General features: G+C 38.6%; 1 protein-coding gene across 2 annotated transcripts in view; it reads left to right on the top strand.

Annotated features, from left to right (window-relative positions):
- The first annotated feature begins 293 nt into the window (after positions 1-293).
- Positions 294-19783, top strand: part of HTR4 (5-hydroxytryptamine receptor 4) — a 307370-nt gene continuing 287880 nt past the window's right edge. For both annotated transcript variants that reach the window (XM_057538279.1, XM_057538275.1), the window contains exon 1: positions 294-472. The gene's annotated coding sequence lies outside the window, so the exon portion shown is untranslated. The remainder of the gene's footprint in view (positions 473-19783) is intronic.

Genomic DNA, 19783 nt, shown 5'->3' with positions numbered 1-19783 from the left:
CTGAAACTTGAGGGATGAGTAAGAGTTTGCCAAACAAACTGGTGACTGTGTTAGTTTGTTGGAAGAGATATTATGGGCAAAAATGGTAAGAGAACATGTCAGGGCCTGTTATAGGTTGAGTTATATCTCCCCAAAATTTGTATGTCGAAGTTCCAACTCCCAGTATCTCACAATGTGACCTTATTTGGAAATAAAGTTGTTGTAGTATATGAGGTCATACTGGAGTAAGGTGGATCCCTACAATATGACTGGTGTCCTTATAAAAAGGGAGAAATTTGGAGACACAGGAAAAATACCATGTGAAGATGAGCGCAGAGATTGAGGTGATGTATCTGTAAGCCAAGGAATGACAAGGATTCCCAGAAAACCACCAGAAGCTAGGAGAGAGGCCTGGAACAGATTCTCCCTCCAAGCTCTCAGAAGAAACCAACCTTGCCAACACCTTGATCTTGGATTTCTAGCCTCCAGAACTGTGAGCCATTGAATTTCTGTTGCTTAAGCTACTGAGTCCACGATGCTTTGTTACGGCAACTCTTTCAAACTAATATAGGTTCTAATCATGAAGAGTATTATAAGGCTTGTTTGTAATACTGTACATTTAATAAGCACTTATACATCATGCTCTGTTCTAAGGGCTTTATAGGAATTAACTCATTTAATCTTCATGACAACTCTAAGAGGTAGGTACTATTATTATCTCATTTTGACAAATAAGGAGAATGAATACCAAGAGTTCAAGTGACTTGGTGAAGATTACACAGTTAATAAGTGATATTATGAGGCTGGGCTTTGAATCCAGGCTGAGAAGGAATATCTAATCCACTACGTAATACCACCACCCTGCAAAAAGTTAGATTTTTACCTGGAGAGCAATGACTATCATTAGAGATTTTTTAAGTCGGATTTATTGAGATATAGTTTACACACTGTAAAATTTACTCTATTTAGGTGTGTGGTTCTATGGATTTTGACAAATGCATAGCATTTTGCAACCACCACCATTATGAGCTATGTAGTCACCGTTGTTGGGGGATTTTCAGGAGAGCAGTGACATGATAAAATTTTTGTTTTAGAAATATAACCCTGGCTACGGTATGGAGAATGAATTGGAGGGGGTGAGCATGGAGACAGAGATAAAAGATGGTGGTGGCCTGGATGTAAGCAATGGTGGTAAACATGGAGAGAAGTGAATAGGTATTAGAGATCTGGAAGACGTAGAATCCATGGACCTTAGAAATCATTTCTTGGGTCAAATACAATCTGAATGACCCCAGATCATCTGCGATCTTTCAGTAAAGACATTTTTTAACCAAGTTATCTGATACACCAGCAATAATGTCTATTCACCTATTGTTGCTCCTTTTCTGTAACCTACTCTGGCCAGGAGTCTCTCAATTAGGCTTAGAACAATTAGTATTTACAATGAAACCTGAGCAAATTATATAATTTGAGGCTACTAACTTATATTAAAATTACACCATGAAATTGGATTCATGATGAAAGGTTTATTGACAAAGGGGGGACAGGCTTAAACCAAGCTCCCACATGCATCTAATTTAAATTTGAGGCAATTTCAATAGTTATTTAACAGCTGTGGGCCTTCTTGGATATTAATGCCTTTAGTTCCAATTCCATGTAGCCTGTGTGTACTCATTTCTTACTCCTTCCTTCTCATCATTCTGTTCTTTGCTCAAAGCTCCCTTCCCCAGAGTGCCTTCACTGACTACTTCATATAAAATAGCCACCACCCTGCATCTGTCACTTTCAATCTCTGACCTTATTTTATTTTCTTCATGGGCTAATCTTTTTCTGAAACTTTCAACCTGTTTATTCTGTATTCCTCACCTCCACAACACACCTAAAATACAAAATCCATGAATACAGGAACTTTGTTTATATTGGTTATTATCATATTCTCAGTGTCTGGAATGGTGCCTGGCACATAATGGGCATGCAGTAAATATTTGTGGAATTAATGAATAAAGCTATAGCTGACTAAGGAACATCCTCAACATCCAGTCATTTGCATTTGCAGATGAGGAAATTAAGGCCTAGGGAGGTACAGAAATTTCCTTGAGGTTCCAAGCAGGTTGGCTGGGCCCAGATGTTCCCTAAGTTCCCTGGTTCCTGGCCAAGACCTCTTTTGACTGCTTTATATGGCCTCACAAACCTGTCCAGTCCCAGCACAGCAGAGTGGGTTAAGAACATGGACCTCAAAAACCAGACCTTGGTTTAAATCTAAACTCTACCATTTGCAGAGGTGTTGCTTTACATGTCTGGATCTGTCTCGCTCACCTATAAGTCAGGGATAAAATAAAACCTACCTAGTAACATTGCTGTGAACCTTAAATTGATAATTCAGTCAAAGTACTTTGAGCAGGGGGCCTGGCACAAAATAAATTCCCCATAAATATTGGATATTGCTGTTCTTTCATGAGAACCACCAGTGGGCATTATATCTTTCCTAACTTCTAGTGGACTGGAATCATTCCTTTTTTTTTCTTTTTAAACATCTTTATTGGAGTATAATTGCTTTACACTGTTGTGTTAGTTTCTGCTGTATAACAAAGTGAATCAACTATATGCATACATATATCCCCATATCCCCTCCCTCTTGTGTCTCCCTTCCACCCTCCTTATGCCACCCCTCTAGGTGGTCATAAAGCACCGAGCTGATCTCCCTGTGCTATGCAGCTGCTTCCAACTAGCTATCTGTTTTACATTTGGTAGTGTATATATGTCAATGTTACTCTCTCACTTCATCCCAGCTTACCCTTCCCCCTCCCCGTGTCCTCAAGTCCATTCTCTACGTCTATGTCTTTATTCCTGTCCTGCCCCTAGGTTCATCAGAACCTTTTTTTTTTTTTTGATTCCATATGTATGTGTTAGCACATGGTATTTGTTCTTCTCTTTCTAGTCAGTAAGTCACTTCACTCTGTATGACAGACTCTAGGTCTATCCACCTCACTACAAATAACTCAGTTCCGTTTCTTTATATGGCTGAGTAATATTCCATTGTATATATGTGCCACATCTTCCTTATCCATTCATCTGTTGATGGGCACTTAGGTTGCTTCCATGTCCTGGCTATTGTAAATAGTGCTGCAATGTACATTGTGCTACATGACTCTTCTTGAATTATGGTTTTCTTGGGGTACATGCCCAGTAGTGGGATTGCTGGGTCATATGGTAATTCAATTTTTAGTTTTTTAAGGAACCTCCATACTGTTCTCCATAGTGGCTGTATCAATTTACATTCCCACCAGCAGTGCAAGAGGGTTCCCTTTTCTCCACACCCTCTCCAGCATTTATTGTTTGTAGATTTTTTGATGATAGCCATTCTGACCAGTGTGAGGTGATGCCTCATTGTAGTTTTGATTTGCATTTCTCTAATGATTAGTGGTGTTGAGCATCCTTTCAGGTGTTTGTTGGCAATCTGTATATCTTCTTTGGAGAAATGTCTATTTAGGTCTTCTGCCTATTTTTGGACTCAGTTGTTTGTTTTTTTGATATTGAGCTGCATGAGCTGCTTGTAAATTCTGGAGATTAATCCTTTGTCAATTGCTTCATTTGCAAATATATTCTCCCATTCTGACGGTTGTCTTTTTGTCTTTTTTATGGTTTCCTTTGCTGTGCAAAAGCTTTTAAGTTTCATTAGGTCCCATTTGTGTATTTTTGTTTTTATTTCCATTTCTCTTGGAGGTGGGTCAAAAAGGATCTTGCTGTGATTTATGTCATAGAGCGTTCTGCCTATGTTTTCCTCTAAGAGTTTTAGAGTGTCTGGCCTTATATTTAGGTCTTTAATCCATTTTGAGTTTATTTTTGTGTATGGTGTTAGGGAGTGTTCTACTTTCATTCTTTTACATGTAGCTGTCCAGTTTTCCCAGCACCACTTATTGAAGAGACTGTCTTTTCTCCATTGTATATTCTTGCCTCCTTTATCAAAGATAAGTTGACCATATGTGTGTGGGTTTATCTCTTGGCTTTCTGTCCTGTTCCATTGATCTATATTTCTGTTTTTGTGCCAGTACCATGCTGTCTTGATTACTGTAGCTTTGTACAGGGAGCCTGAAGTCAGGGAGCCTGATTCCTCCAGCTCCATTTTTCTTTCTCAAGATTGCTTTGGCTATTTGGGGTCTTTTGTGTTTCCATACAAATTTTAAGATTCTTTGTTCTAGTTCTGTGGAAAATGCCATTGGTAGTTTGATAGGGATTGCATTGAATCTGTAGATTGCTTTGGGTAGTATAGTCATTTTTACAATGTCGAAAGCTTTTTCTGCATCTATTGAGATGATCATATGGTTTTTCTCCTTCAATATGCTAATATGGTGTATCACATTGATTTATTTGCATATATTGAGGAATCCTTGAATTCCAGTGATAAACCCCACTTGATCATGGTGTATGATCCTTTTAATGTGCTGTTGGATTCTGTTTGCTAGTATTCTGCTGAGGATTTTTGCATCTATGTTCATCAGCGATATTGGCGTGTAGTTTTCTTTCTTTGTGACATCTTTGTATGGTTTTGGTATCAGGGTGATGGTGACCTTGTAGAATGAGTTTGGGAGTGTCCCTCCCTCTGTTATATTTTGGAAGAGTTTGAGAAGGATTGGTGTTAGCTCTTCTCTAAATGTTGGATAGAATTCGCCTGGGAAGCCATTTGGTCCTGGGCTTTTGTTTGTTGGAAGATTTTTAATCACAGTTTCAATTTCAGTGCTTGTGATTGGTCTGTTTATATTTTCTATTTCTTCTTGGTTCAGTCTCAGAAGGTTGTGCTTTTCTAAGCATTTGTCCATTTCTTCCAGGTCATCCATTTTATTGGCATATAGTTGCTTGTAGTAATCTGTCATCATCCTTTGTATTTCTGCAGTGTCAGTTGTTACTTCTTCTTTTTCATTTCTAATTCTGTTGATTTCAGTCTTCTCCCTTCTTTTCTTGATGAGTCTGGCTAATGGTTTATCAATTTTGTTTATCTTCTCAAAGAACCAGCTTTTAGTTTTATTGATCTTTGCTATTGTTTCATTTCTTTTTCCTTTATTTCTGATCTGATCTTTATGATTTCTTTCCTTCTGCTAACTTTGGGGTTTTTTTTGGTTCTTTTTTATCTAATTGCTTTAGATGTAAGGTCGGTTGTTTATTTGAGATTTTTCTTGTTTCTTGAAGTGAGACTGTATTGCTATAAAGTTCCCTCTTAGAACTGCTTTTGCTGCATCCCATAGGTTTTGAGTCATCATGTTTTTATTGTCATTTGTCTCTAGATATTTTTTGATTTCCTCTTTGATTTCTTCAGTGATCTCTTGTTATTTAGTAGTGTAATGTTTAACCTCCATGTGTTTGTATTTTTTACAGATGTTTTCCTGTAATTGATATCTAATCTCATAGCACTGTGGTCAGAAAATCTACCTGATACGATTTCAATTTTCTTAAATTTACCAAGGCTTGATTTGTGACCCAAGATATGATGTATCCTGGAGAATGTTACATGAGCACTTGAGAAGAAAGTGTATTCTGTTGTTTTTGGATGGAATGTCCTATAAATATCAATTAAGTCCATCTTGTTTAATGTGTCATTTAAAGCTTGTGTTTCCTTATTTATTTTCATTTTGGTTGATCTGTCCATTGATGAAAGTGGGGTGTTAAAGTCCCCTACTATGATTTTTTTTTTTTTTTTTTTTTTGCTTTTTTTTTTTTTATTTTTATTTTTTTTTATTTTTTATTTTTTATTTTTATTTTTTTATTTTTTTAAACATCTTTATTGAAGTATAATTGCCTTACAATAGTGTGTTAGCTTCTGCTTTATAACAAAGTGAATCAGTTATACATATACAATATGTTCCCATTTCTCTCCCCTCTTGCATCTCCCTCCCTCCCACCCTCCCCATCCCACCCCTCTAGGTGGTCACAAAGCACCGAGCTGATCTCCCTGTGCTGTGCGGCTGCTTCCCACTAGTTATCTATTTTACATTTGGTAGTGTATATATGTCCATGACACTCTCTTACCCTGTCACATCTCACCCCACCCCCTCCCCATATCCTCAAGTGCATTCTCTAGTAGGTCTGTGTCTTTATTCCCGTCTTGCCACTAGGTTCTTCATGGCCTTTTTTTTTTTTTCCCTTAGATTCCGTATATATGTGTTAGCATACTGTATTTGTTTTTCTCTTTCTGACTTACTTCACTCTGTATGACAGACTCTAACTCCATCCACCTCATTACAAATACCTCCATTTCATTTCTTTTTATGGCTGAGTAATATTCCATTGTATATATGTGCCACATCTTCTTCATCCATTCATCTGTCGATGGACATTTAGGTTGCTTCCATGTCCTGGCTATTGTAAATAGAGCTGCAATGAACATTTTGGTACATGACTCTTTTTGACCTATGGTTTTCTCAGGGTATATGCCCAGTAGTGGGATTGCTGGGTCATATGGTAGTTCTATTTGTAGTTTTTTAAGGAACCTCCATACTGTTCTCCATAGTGGCTGTATCAATTTACATTCCCACCAACAGTGCAAGAGTGTTCCCTTTCCTCCACACCCTCTCCAGCATTTATTGTTTCTAGATTTTTTGATGATGGCCATTCTGACCGGTGTGAGATGATATCTCATTGTAGTTTTGATTTGCATTTCTCTAATGATTAATGATGTTGAGCATTCTTTCATGTGTCTGTAGGCCATCTGTATATCTTCTTTGGAGAAATGTCTATTTAGATCTTCTGCCCATTTTTGGATTGGGTTGTTCGTTTTTTTGTTATTGAGCTGCATGAGCTGCTTGTAAATCTTGGAGATTAATCCTTTGTCAGTTGCTTCATTTGCAAATATTTTCTCCCATTCTGAGGGTTGTCTTTTGGTCTTGTTTATGGTTTCCTTTGCTGTGCAAAAGCTTTTAAGTTTCATTAGGTCCCATTTGTTTATTTGTGTTCTTATTTCCATTTCTCTGGGAGCTGGGTCAAAAAGAATCTTGCTGTGATGTATGTCATAGAGTGTTCTGCCTATGTTTTCCTCTAAGAGTTTGATAGTGTCTGCCCTTACACTTAGGTCTTTAATCCATTTTGAGTTTATTTTTGAGCATGGTGTCAGGGAGTGTTCTAATTTCATACTTTTACATGTTCCTGTCCAATTTTCCCAGCACCACTTATTGAAGAGGCTGTCTTTTCTCCACTGTATATGCTTGCCTCCTTTATCAAAGATAAGTTGACCATATGTGTGTGGGTTTATCTCTGGGCTTTCTATCCTGTTCCATTGATCTATATTTCTGTTTTTGTGCCAGTACCAAACTGTCTTGATTACTGAAGCTTTGTAATATAGTCTGAAGTCAGGGAGCCTGATTCCCCCAGCTCCATTTTTCGTTCTCAAGATGGCTTTGGCTATTCGGGGTCTTTTGTGTTTCCATACAAATTGTGAAATTTTTTGTTCTAGTTCTGTGAAAAATGCTAGTGGTAGTTTGATAGGGATTGCATTGAATCTGTAGATTGCTTTGGGTAGTAGAGTCATTTTCACAATGTTGATTCTTCCAATCCAGGAACATGGTATATCTCTCCATCTATTTGTATCATCTTTAATTTCTTTCATCAATGTCTTATAATTTTCTGCATACAGGTCTTTTGTCTCCTTAGGTAGGTTTATTCCTAGATATTTTATTCTTTTTGTTGCAATGGTAAATGGGAGTGTTTTCTTAATTTCACTTTCAGATTTTTCGTCATTAGTGTATAGAAATGCAAGAGATTTCTGTGCATTAATTTTGTATCCTGCTACTTTACCAAATTCATTGATTAGCTCTAGGAGTTTTCTGGTAGCATCTTTAGGATTCTCTATGTATAGTATCATGTCATCTGCAAATAGTGACAGCTTTACTTCTTCTTTTCCAATTTGTATTCCTTTTATTTCTTTGTCTTCTCTGATTGCTGTGGCTAGGACTTCCAGAACTATGTTGAATAATAGTGGTGAGAGTGGGCAACCTTGTCTTGTTCCTGATCTTAGTGGAAATGGTTTCAGTTTTTCACCATTGAGGACAATGTTGGCTGTGGGTTTGTCATATATGGCCTTTATTATGTTGAGGAAAGTTCCCTCTATGCCTACTTTCTGCAGGGCTTTTATCATAAATGGGTGTTGAATTTTGTCGAAAGCTTTCTCTGCATCTATTGAGATGATCATATGGTTTTTCTCCTTCAATTTGTTAATATGGTGTATCACATTGATTGATTTGCGTATATTGAAGAATCCTTGCATTCCTGGAATAAACCCCACTTGATCATGGTGTATGATCTTTTTAATGTGCTGTTGGATTCTGTTTGCTAGTATTTTGTTGAGGATTTTTGCATCTATGTTCATCAGTGATATTGGCCTGTAGTTTTCTTTCTTTGTGACATCTTTGTCTGGTTTTGGTATCAGGGTGATGGTGGCCTCATAGAATGAGTTGGGGAGTGTTCCTCCCTCTGCAATATTTTGGAAGAGTTTGAGAAGGATAGGTGTTAGCTCTTCTCTAAATGTTTGATAGAATTCACCTGTGAAGCCATCTGGTCCTGGGCTTTTGTTTGTTGGAAGGTTTTTAATCACAGTTTCAATTTCAGTGCTTGTGATTGGTCTGTTCATATTTTCTATTTCTTCCTGGTTCAGTCTCGGCAGTTTGTGCATTTCTAAGAATCTGTCCATTTCTTCCAGGTTGTCCATTTTATTGGCATAGAGTTGCTTGTAGTAATCTCTCATGATCTTTTGTATTTCTGCAGTGTCTGTGGTTACTTCTCCTTTTTCATTTCTAATTCTATTGATCTGGGTCTTCTCCCTTTTTTTCTTGATGAGTCTGGCTAATGGTTTATCAATTTTGTTTATCTTTTCAAAGAACCAGCTTTTAGTTTCATTGATTTTTGCTATTGTTTCCTTCATTTCTTTTTCATTTATTTCTGACCTGATCTTTATAATTTCTTTCCTTCTGCTGGCTTTGGGGTTTTTTTGTTCTTCTTTCTCTAATTGCTTTAGGTGCAAGGTTAGGTTGTTTATTCGAGATGTTTCCTGTTTCTTGAGGTAGGCTTGTATTGCTATAAACTTCCCTCTTAGCACTGCTTTTGCTGCGTCCCATAGGTTTTGGGTCGTCGTGTCTCCGTTGTCATTTGTTTCTAGGTATTTTTTGATTTCCCCTTTGATTTCTTCAGTAATCACTTCGTTATTAAGTAATGTATTGTGTAGCCTCCATGTGTTTGTATTTTTTACAGATCTTTTCCTGTAATTGATATCTAGTCTCATAGCGTTGTGGTCGGAAAAGATACTTGATACGATTTCAATTTTCTTAAATTTACCAAGGCTTGATTTGTGACCCAAGATATGATCTATCCTGGAGAATGTTCCATGAGCACTTGAGAAAAATGTGTATTCTGTTGTTTTTGGGTGGAATGTCCTATAAATATCAATTAAGTCCATCTTGTTTAATGTATCATTTAAAGCTTGTGTTTCCTTATTTATTTTCATTTTGGATGATCTGTCCATTGGTGAAAGTGGGGTGTTAAAGTCCCCTACTATGATTGTGTTACTGTCGATTTCCCCTTTTATGGCTGTTAGCATTTGCCTTATGTATTGAGGTGCTCCTATGTTGGGTGCATAAAGATTTACAATTGTTATATCTTCTTCTTGGATTGATCCCTTGATCATTATGTAGTGTCCTTCTTTGTCTCTTGTAATAGTCTTTATTTTAAAGTCTATTTTATCCGATATGAGTATTGCTACTCCAGCTTTCTTTTGATGTCCATTTGCATGGAATATCTTTTTCTATCCCCTCACTTTCAGTCTGTATGTGTCCCTAGGTCTGAAGTGGGTCTCTTCTAGGCAGCATGTGTATGGGTCTTGTTTTTGTATCCATTCAGCCAGTGTATGTCTTTTGGTTGGAGCATTTAATCCGTTTACGTTTAAGGTAATTATCGATATGTATATTCCTATTACCATTTTCGTAATTGTTTTGGGTTTGTTTTTGTAAGTATTTTCCTTCTCTTGTGTTTCCTGCCTAGAGAAGTTCCTTTAGCATTTTTTGTAAAGTTGGTTTGGTGGTGCTGAATTCACTTAGCTTTTGCTTGTCTGTAAATGTTTTAATTTCTCCATCGAAACTGAATGGGATACTTCCTGGGTAGAGTAATCTTGTTTGTAGGTTTTTCCCTTTCATCACTTTATATATGTCCAGCCACTCCCTTCTGGCTTGCACAGTTTCTGCTGAAAGATCAGCTGTTAACCTTAAGGGGATTCCCTTGTATGTTATTTGTTGCTTTTCCCTTGCTGCTTTTAATATTTTTTCTTTGTATTTAATTTTTGATAGTTTGATTAATATGTGTCTCGGTGTGTTTCTCTTTGGGTTTATCCTGTATGGGACTCTCTGTGCTTCCTGGAGTTGATTGACTATTTCCTTTCCCATGTTAGGGAAGTTTTCGACTATAATATCTTCAAATATTTTCTCAGACCCTTTCTTTTTCTCTTCTGCTTCTGGGACTCCTATAATTTGAATGTTGGTGCATTTAATGTTGTCCCAGAGGTCTCTTGAGTCTGTCCTCAATTCTTTTCATTCTTTTTTCTTTATTCTGCTCCCTGGCAGTTATTGCCACCATTTTATCTTCTAGGTCACTTATCCGTTCTTCTGCCTCAGTTATTCTGCTATTGATTCCTTCTAGAGTATTTTTAATTTCAGTAATTGTGTTGTTCATCACTGCTTGTTTGCTCTTTAGTTCTTCTAGATCCTTGTTAAATGTTTCTTGTATTCTCTCCATTCTGTTTCCAAGATTTTGGATCTTGTTTACTATCATTACTCTGAATTCTTTTTCAGGTAAGTTGCCTATTTCATCTTCATTTATTTGGTCTTGTAGGTTTTTACCTTGCTCCTCTGTCTGTAACATATTTTTTTGTCATTTCATTTGTTTGTTTGTTTGTTTGGTTTGATGGGTAGTGCTATATTCCTGTCTTATTGGTTGTTTGACCTGAGATGTCCAGCACTGGAGTTTGCAGGCAGTTGGATAGAGCTGAGAGGAGGACCTCTGGGAGGCCTCACTCCAATTGATATTCCCTGTGGCTGAGGTTCTCTGTTAGTCCAGCAGTTTGGACTTGGAGCTCCCACCACAGGACCTTGGGCCCGACCTCTGGCCTGGGAACCAAGATCCCGCAAGCTTCATGGTGCGGTTAAAAAAAAGAAAAAAGAAAGAAAGAAAAAAGGAGTAGTACAATATCAAAGAATAAAAAACAAAATAAAATTAGAAAGATAAAAAGTATATTAGGAAAAAGAAAACTATAATTGAAACAGCAGGGTGCTGGGGGTTCCTCCCGTCCCCTTAGGTGTCCGTGGTCCCCCACCGGTGCCCGGTAGGTGCCCTACTTGTGAGGAGACGCGAATTCCGTGTCCTCCTAGTATGCCATCTTGACTCCTCCCCTCTAAAATTCTATGTCTTTTAATTGAAACTTTTTCAAGTATTTTCAAGAATATGAAGTTTTATAAGATTGTCTTATAAAATTTTTCAGATAGAAGTCTTCACGTAGAATTAAAAACTTGCTATCAAGGAGAAACATAAAGCATTAACAGGAGCAGGTGTCTCCAAGGCTGTGCTTCCAGGCTTAAGGATCTTGGTAGGGGCCTTAAGCCCGCTTGGTTTTAGCATAGTCATTGTACTTAGTATGTCAGAGCTGTTTTTCCTTCGCCTGTTGCCACTATCTTTCCCCAGTCATTGATACAACTGTGGGTGTTTCTATAGTGAAGTCAGTCTCTGGGTTAAATCTCTTGCCGCCACCTTGGTCGCCACCAGTCACCCCCACCTGCCCCACTGCAGCAGCAGGAGCAGCAGCAGCAGCAGCCATGTGGCCTTCGCCTCCTGCCTCCTGGCTCATCTGGAATCATTTCTCATTTAAATTTTAAGCTGTTGATGACAGCAAAGTACTAGGAGATATGTTAATGTATGATGGAAAAAAAGGGGAAAGGGTTCCCCTGCATGGGAGGGAGACACGCATATGGAAAGAACTAGTCCCTTCCTCATTAAATCCGATTTTACTCATCTGTAGAGTGGAAGGCTGAACTCCATAATCTCTATGATACTGTCTGTGTCTGGCATCCGATGATTCATCTCCTGAAAATAGAATGAGGTTAAAATGGTTCATGCTGAGTATGAGTTTAGAAGTTGAAGGAAGGTAACCTGGTGTGTCAACCTCTTTTTTTACCCCCTAACAATAGCGGATTGCTTTGAAATTCATTTCTTTCTTAATGAATAGTCAACACATGTCTATTATGTGCTGGACCCTGTGATGAACCTGGGAATGGCTTTGTCTATGAGAATATGAATGGAGGGGTTTTCCCAACTTCCTTCAGCTCAAGGGTGCTCCTGGACCAAATGCTCTCTAGATCACTGTGTTAGTTTCCCTGGGCTGTCATAAACTGGGTGGCTTAAAATAACAAAAATTCATTGTCTCACAGTTCTGGAGCCTAGAAGTCCAAGATCAAAATGCCAGTGGGTTAATTCCTTCTGAGGACTTTGAGGGAGAATCTGCTTCTCTCTCCTCTCAGCTTGGTGGTTTTCCAGCAATCTTTGGCATTCCTTGGCTTATAGATACTTCACCCCGATCTCTGCCTTCATCATCATATGATGTTCCCCCTGTGTGTGTGTCTGTTCCTGTGTCCAAATTTCATTTTTCATAAGGATGCCAGTCATACTGGATTAGGATATACCCCTTATTACCTTAACCTTAACTTGCTCATTGGCAAAGACCCTGTTTCCAGATAAGGTCACATTCACAGGTACTGGGGGTTAGGACTTCAACTTCTTTTGTTGGGGACACAATTCAAACCATAACAAGCACCCTTCCAGCCTTAAATAGCAACCCTGAGCCTTCCCTACAGAGAGTCCAAAATATGTTCTCTTGGCTTTGACTTCCCATGGAATTAGGCTCAGAGCTACTGAATACCATGAGACCATTAGTACAACCCAAGATTCCATTTGTGTTTCTGGCAGTCACCTCCCATCATGGGCTCATTAAGCTTGTGGTCAATTAAAAGGCCCAGATTTCTTTCATATTAGTTGACAAACCAGTTCATCATACCCAGTGCTTGAACAGCTGATTGATGAAACTAAGTACCAAACTTTACACAGATTCCTAAACAATTAAATTTTGAATGGCTCAAGTTGGTATCATGAGAACTTAAGTTATTAACAACTTTAGGTCCAGAAATAATTTCTTTAGTTGCCATTTCTCCATGGCCCCAGGATCCAGTTAGAGGGCTATTTTGTTCAAGCAATTGGTCCCATTAGTCACAGGCCTGTAGCTCCTCGTGAGCAATCTATCCCAGCACTGGAGACTTACTTGTAAGGTCTCCTCAGGCCCTGGTGCTGGAGGTCCCCAGATATGGCTGGAATGAGGGTGAAGTGAGTGAGGCACTTGCCTCAGGCACAAATTAATGCAAATATATCCATGATAAGCAAAATATCCAAATTTTAAATAAGGACCAGAATTAGAATGAGGTGAGTGAGGTGAATCATGCAAAAGCAGGGTTGGATACTATCTTTATTTAAAATTTAAATATTTTGTTCATTATGGATGTTTTGTATTAATTCTGATTTATAAAAATATTGCATGAAAGTATCATCTTAGCGTCCCTTTAAAATTTTCACTTTAGGTAAATGCCTCACTCAGCACACCCTGGTTCTGGCTTTTGGTCCAGGTGTGGATCCTTCTGGGTCAGAGTGGAGTCTGAGATCAGCCTCATAACTGGAAGTCAGGACACCTGGGTCTCATCAAGTTCTACTATTAATTACCTGTGTATCATTGAGTAAGTTACTTCCCCTTGGTGGGTCTCAGTTTCTCCAAATGCTAAATTATGTGGATAGAATATGATTTTAAGGTACAAACTAATCACAAGATTCTGTGACGCTAACCAGAGTTCTGACTGGGGGTTGGGAGACTCCCCTCTTTGAGCCTATCTGTGCTGTTCACTGACTCTGTGACCTTGGGCAAGTCACTTCCAGTTAAGACAGACTTTCTTCTCTCCACTAGCTAGGGTGCAATTGAAATGATCTGCAAGGCTCTTTTGAGTTCTGTATTTCTCTGATCCTTTTTCTGTTTTAATGTAAACAAGAATATCCAAACACCATAAAGTACTGGCAACTAGGCACCAGTTACAAGCAACTATATTTTGTCAAAGGGACTTTCTCAAGAGCAAAGTTAGTAATTTGGCAAGATGTCAGGAAGCCTTCTCTACAGGGAAAGAGAATTCAGTGTCAAACAGGCAATATCTAGGTATTGTTTAATTTTGAAACACCCTCATTAGAAACTTGAGTTAGTGTGTTTTGCTGTTGAAGACAAAAGCATGGGTCAGGGTACTATATTTTTCACTGACATGTTGACATTTCATCCAGTGATGTGGAGAGGGCCCTCATGGAAGCTCAGTGTGAGTGTAACCTTGAGAAAGGCTCATGACTTCTGTGGAATTCTTTTTCCACAGAAAATGATAGGGACAACAAGACCTGCTCGTGGGGTTGCTGCAGAAATCAAGTAAGGTCTGAGTATAGATGAAAGTGCAGTTTAAGCTAAAGAGTTCACATAAGTTATGAAATCTCATTCAAAATTGCCAGAGGGCAATTTGAAAATGCATATCAAAGACGTTTAAAATGACTCAGTAATTCAACCTCCAGGTATTATGTCTGGGGAACTAATAAAGAATATGGACAAAGATGTAGTTGCTGTGTATTTATTGCGGCACCTTTATAATGGAAACAAACTAGCAAAAATGAGCTTTCTGGAATAATAATAGAAGATTGGTTGAGCATGTTGTAATAGCTCCATTTGGCGGAATGTGTTGAAAATGACTTCGTAGAAGCGTATTTATTGACATACATAGATGCTCAGAACATATTGTTGAGTGAAAATTACAAAGTAGTATATATAATGTAAGCCGATTTTTGTAAAAATAGGCATGGGTTATCTCTGGGTGGTGATATGATAAGCTTTATTCCCCCCCCCCCTTATTTTTGGTTTTATCTAAGTTTTCTGATTTTTCTACAATGAATATATATGACATAAAATTTTTAAAGGCTGTCTTAAAAACAGAGATACATTCAAGAGATTGTTCTTCTGCAAATAGTGTTGATCACATGTTAAAAACAAATGAATAAATATCAGAGGTTTTTATGATTTTTTTTTTAGGAAATGTTATAGTGTGGGATCTTGATCTAGAAAATTATATTCATTTTGCCCAAATTTTCCTGCTCTGTATTCTTTTGCTGAGTCCTCTGCATATACTTATTCACTTATTCATTCACTGAATCATTCATTCATCTTGCCAACATGTGTTGAACACGTATCATGTCCTGGACAGTAGGCTAAATACTACAATCAGTGCTGCAATATGGTTGCATAATGATTGATTGGCCCCCTTGTTCTAGTCTGTCTCAGTTTCCTCAACAGAAACTTCAACCATCTGCAGAGCTCCTAGCCTTGGCGTCACCATTCATTCCATTCCATATCCATTGTGTCATAGTTGCTGCTGATGACTACCTCTAGCTCCCCAACACCCTCTCCTCCCTAATGCCACTCCCATCAAATTCCTGATTTAATTCCTTCCTCTTTACTTTCACGACCATATCTTGATGCAAGCACTGTACATTTCCTTCTCCAGGTCATCTAATCTAGCAACCTCCAAGCTTTTTGTGATCAGACATACATCCTTAACCATAACATTTTTGACCACCCAAACACAATGTATATATTTATGAATCATATGTGCCGCTTTCAATGCATTTAGTAAGTATTAGAGTATTCGTTTCTTTATGATTTTTTGAAACAATATAAACAGATATGATATTTTCTTCCCACGCTCCAGTGGATCATCTTGTAAACTCCCTGGAATGTTTGGAGACCTTTGCTCTACCTATAGTTCTAAACAGGACACAAAAAGTGACCTTCTTATGTATTTATTTGTTATGAACTTAGTTATGAACTTTGGTAAATTTACACTGACCTCATGTTAACCCAAAATGCCTGATCCCTGGATTCAAGGGCTATTTACTCATTACATCTCTCCAAGTAGGTCTTAGCTGGTTTTAAGCTGAAGTTGTTACACTGGGGTTTCCCAAGGTGTGTTTTATGTGAAGAGTCCTGCAGTTGAATAAGGTTGAGGAACCCTGCCAACTTCAGTCCTGTTGGAGTCCACTTGCAAATGACCACCCTGAAGGTTCTGAGAAAGCCCTAGTAAAGAGGGAAAAGGAGCATTTTCTAGGCTGACTTGACCCTTTATTGTGTAACATTTATTCACACACCTTGAAACTACTGTTAGCGTAAGATTCTTTGGGAAATACTAAGTTACACAGCTGACTGACTTCTGCCTACATCACCACGTATATATTTGCCATCACCAAGAATGGCTTCCTCCTTCTTATGTCTTTTCCTCACTAGGATCCATGTTCATCCCTTAATGAAATCATCCTAGATGGACCATGACAAGCAACAAAACTTTATTATTATTTAAGAAATCACCTGGTCTTTCATAGACAGCCCTGTATAACAATCAGTTATACGTTAGTCTTTTAAAAGTACAGATTGTATATGTTATTTCTCTGCTCAGAATCCTTCAATGGTTTCCCAAAACATGCAGAAGAAAATACAGACTCCCTAGAGCCCCATGATCTGCCCCATCTGCTTCTCCAACCTGATTTTCATCCCCTTCTTACATCTTTCCAGTCACATTGGCTTTCCCTCAACCGTGCCAGCTTACTCTAGTTTTGGGATCTTTGCACTTGCTCTCCCTTTCACCTGGGATGCTCTCAGTCCAGAACCCATGTGGATCATTCCCTCTCTTTGCTTAGGATTCTCTCACAGATCACCTTCCCAGTGAGGTCATCCTGGACCTATGCACCTCAAGCCCCACTCCCCCCATTGGCTGCTTTCTGACCCCATGCTCTGCTGCTTTTTCTCCATAGTCTTACCACTACCTCCCTTATACCATACAATCATTAGTTTATTTATTTCTTGTCTTTATCTCCCACAAGAATGTAAGGCCCAAAAGGGAAGGGAATTTGGTTGCTTTCTTCATCACTCTATCCCCAGAGCCTGGAAGAATGGTTGGCACATAGTAGGAGTTCAAGAAATATTTGTGGAATAAGTGAATAAATAAAAATGCTTAGTCAAGGTTAAAATTCTGGTTGTTTGCATGATTTAGTGAAATAACTGGGCCTCTATTTATGTTTCTCTCCCATAGGGCTGTTTTAATAAATGGGACTGCCTGACTATTTTTATTATTATACTCAGCTCAGTAACCCAACTACTAGACTATAAATTTGAGAAGAAAGGAATGGTATTTTATTTATCATTCCATAGCCCACTGACACAAGCACAGGACCTTAAGAATAAAAGGCACTGGAAACTTGATTCCTTCTAGTTCTGATTAGCACAACTCGCTAAAACTTTGAGATACATAGCTTTCTTTAGAGTATTTCAGTTTGACGGTAATGAAAGCTTTATTATGTTTTTTATTATTTTTCAAGGCGAAATGCAATTTTAACCTTCAGCATGCCAACTTTGTTCTGTATAAAGAATCTATACAGTCTTAATGGCTCCTAAATACAGTTGTAGGTGTTCTTTGTTGTTGTTTGTATTGAATTTTAGGCATTTTCTAATTCGCAGGCAGTGGGACAAAGGTACTGAGGCTGGAAAACCTTGGACTACACATTCACCTGACTTCCTTCAAAAAAAAAAGGAGATGAGAGGCCTTAATAAACATTGAGTTGAATTCATTGGTAAACAGAAATGTGCCCAGTTCTAATATTCATTTCTGGTATGACAATGGACAAGTCACTTGACCACTTTTGCAAAATGGGTATAATGATAGTACTTGCTGCATATGGCTATTATGAAAATTAAATGAACAATGCATGTAAGGTGTTGGGCACATAGATACTATTCTTTCATTTTATTGTTTTTCCTGCACTGACTCCATTGCCTAGCACATAATAAGGATGGAGAAAATGTTAGCTAATATAATTATTAACTCAGATACCTCCTTTTTCCTAAAGTTTGCAGACTGATCCTTTACCAATCAATCGATGCATATTTTCAGAGGTTTTTCCTGTATTTGGCACTCTACAAGGCATTGTAAGAGGGTATGTACACATATGAGATATGTACTTGAGATGATTGTAAGTCAGGGAGAAAGCATAAGTGTATAATAATATCATTTGAAAACTGGGAAGACTTGAAAATGGACTGTAAATGATGAGACGCCTGGATAAGTTATGCTCTGAAGGATAAGTACTACCTGACATACAGGGAGAGGAAAGGGCTCTCCAACGATGGAGAACACAGAGAGGAAAGGGGCAAGGTCCAAAAGGGAGAGGTGTGGTGACAAAGGAAGGGGGATTGATAACCAGGAGGATAGTGAGATATGCAAGGAGAGATAAAGCCAGGGAGGCAGTATGGGAAGAATCATGGGTCTTGGTGACTATGAATGAGTAAAGTAGAGGCAAAGGAAGAAGACAGACTATCAGGTTTTCAGCTTGGGCTACTGGAAGGGGTGGTGCTGTCTGTAACTAGATGGGGGTCCAAGAGGAGGAGTGAGTGTAGGGTAGAAGAGGAAGTAAATGGCACTGTGAATAGGGAGAGTAGCTCTGAGATTAAGTTCCTGGGGAAGGTTGGAAGGAATGAGGAAATGGAGGATTTGGCTTAAGGAAAAAAAGAGATGTTTCCCAGAGATTGGAGGAGGGATGGGGGGAGGGTAACACCAGTGATTAAATCAGATGTGCATAAAAGTACATTGATAATAGGTATCATGTAACATGCCCTTGTCAAGTATTATCTCATTTAATGCTCATGGTGGTTCTATGAGACAAATTCTTTGAGGCTTACATAAAGGCCAAGTAATAAAGGTTGCTTGTCCAGGGTCACATAAAACCTAAGAGCAGAGACCAGATTTAGATTCAGAGTCAGACTCTAGAATCCACTCCCCAAACCTTTTGCTGCCAGTTGTCCAAGGACAGGGAGGGCTGTGATGCATGCAGGAGTGAGGCTGGGGTTAACTCAGGAATAAGTAATAGGCTGAGAGAAAAATCAGGGAAGTGGCATTGGGGAGAAAGGAGAGGCCAGAGTCCTGTGGGGTGAGTTGAGGACTGAAGGAAAGAAGTCGTCCAGAAAAATCGCTGTGGGAAAATATGTTGGGTAGAAAAATGAGAAGGAAAAAGGAGGCCTGACTCGGAACAGCATGGGGATCTGTTCACAGGGGGGCAGAGAAAGTCATTTGAGGTGAAGCCTGGAGACACATGGAAGGCTTTCGTCCTCATCACCAGGGCAGCCTTTTAGAGTTCAGGGAAGGAGTTTCCAGTCTCTCTCCTGTAGGCTGAACATCGCTCTTTCCTGAGTGGGTAACTCTGAGATCTGGATCTGCTTAGGGTGCAGTGAAGTTGTGGCTCTCTGTGGGTCTGAGAGGCAGAACAGACCAAGATTCAAACTCAGCTCCTCCACCACTGGCTGTAGAGCCAGGGGCCAGGAATCCTTGTGCCTCGGTTTCCGTAACTACCCAGCACCCACTTCAGAAGAGTGTTGTTAGAATTAAGTAAAGTTTCTGACATAGGCTGCTGCAACTTCCCTAATGTATACATTACATCCTGAGAACTATAAATGGCTATACCAAATAAAGGGAAAAAAAGATTCAAACCATGGCTATTGGTTTAAAGAGAATTATGTTCCAAAAACTCTATATAAGCTATTGAACTTTAGGCATTATGTAGATATCATATATCGCTATTATTACTTGCTATAAGCCAAGTAATGATTTATTTTCTAGACCCA

This window comes from Balaenoptera acutorostrata, chromosome 2 (genome assembly GCF_949987535.1).
Source record: "Balaenoptera acutorostrata chromosome 2, mBalAcu1.1, whole genome shotgun sequence".
Taxonomy (NCBI): domain Eukaryota; kingdom Metazoa; phylum Chordata; class Mammalia; order Artiodactyla; family Balaenopteridae; genus Balaenoptera; species Balaenoptera acutorostrata.
The sequence above is the reverse complement of the archived record's forward strand: the minus strand, read 5'-3'. Positions and strand labels throughout refer to the sequence as shown.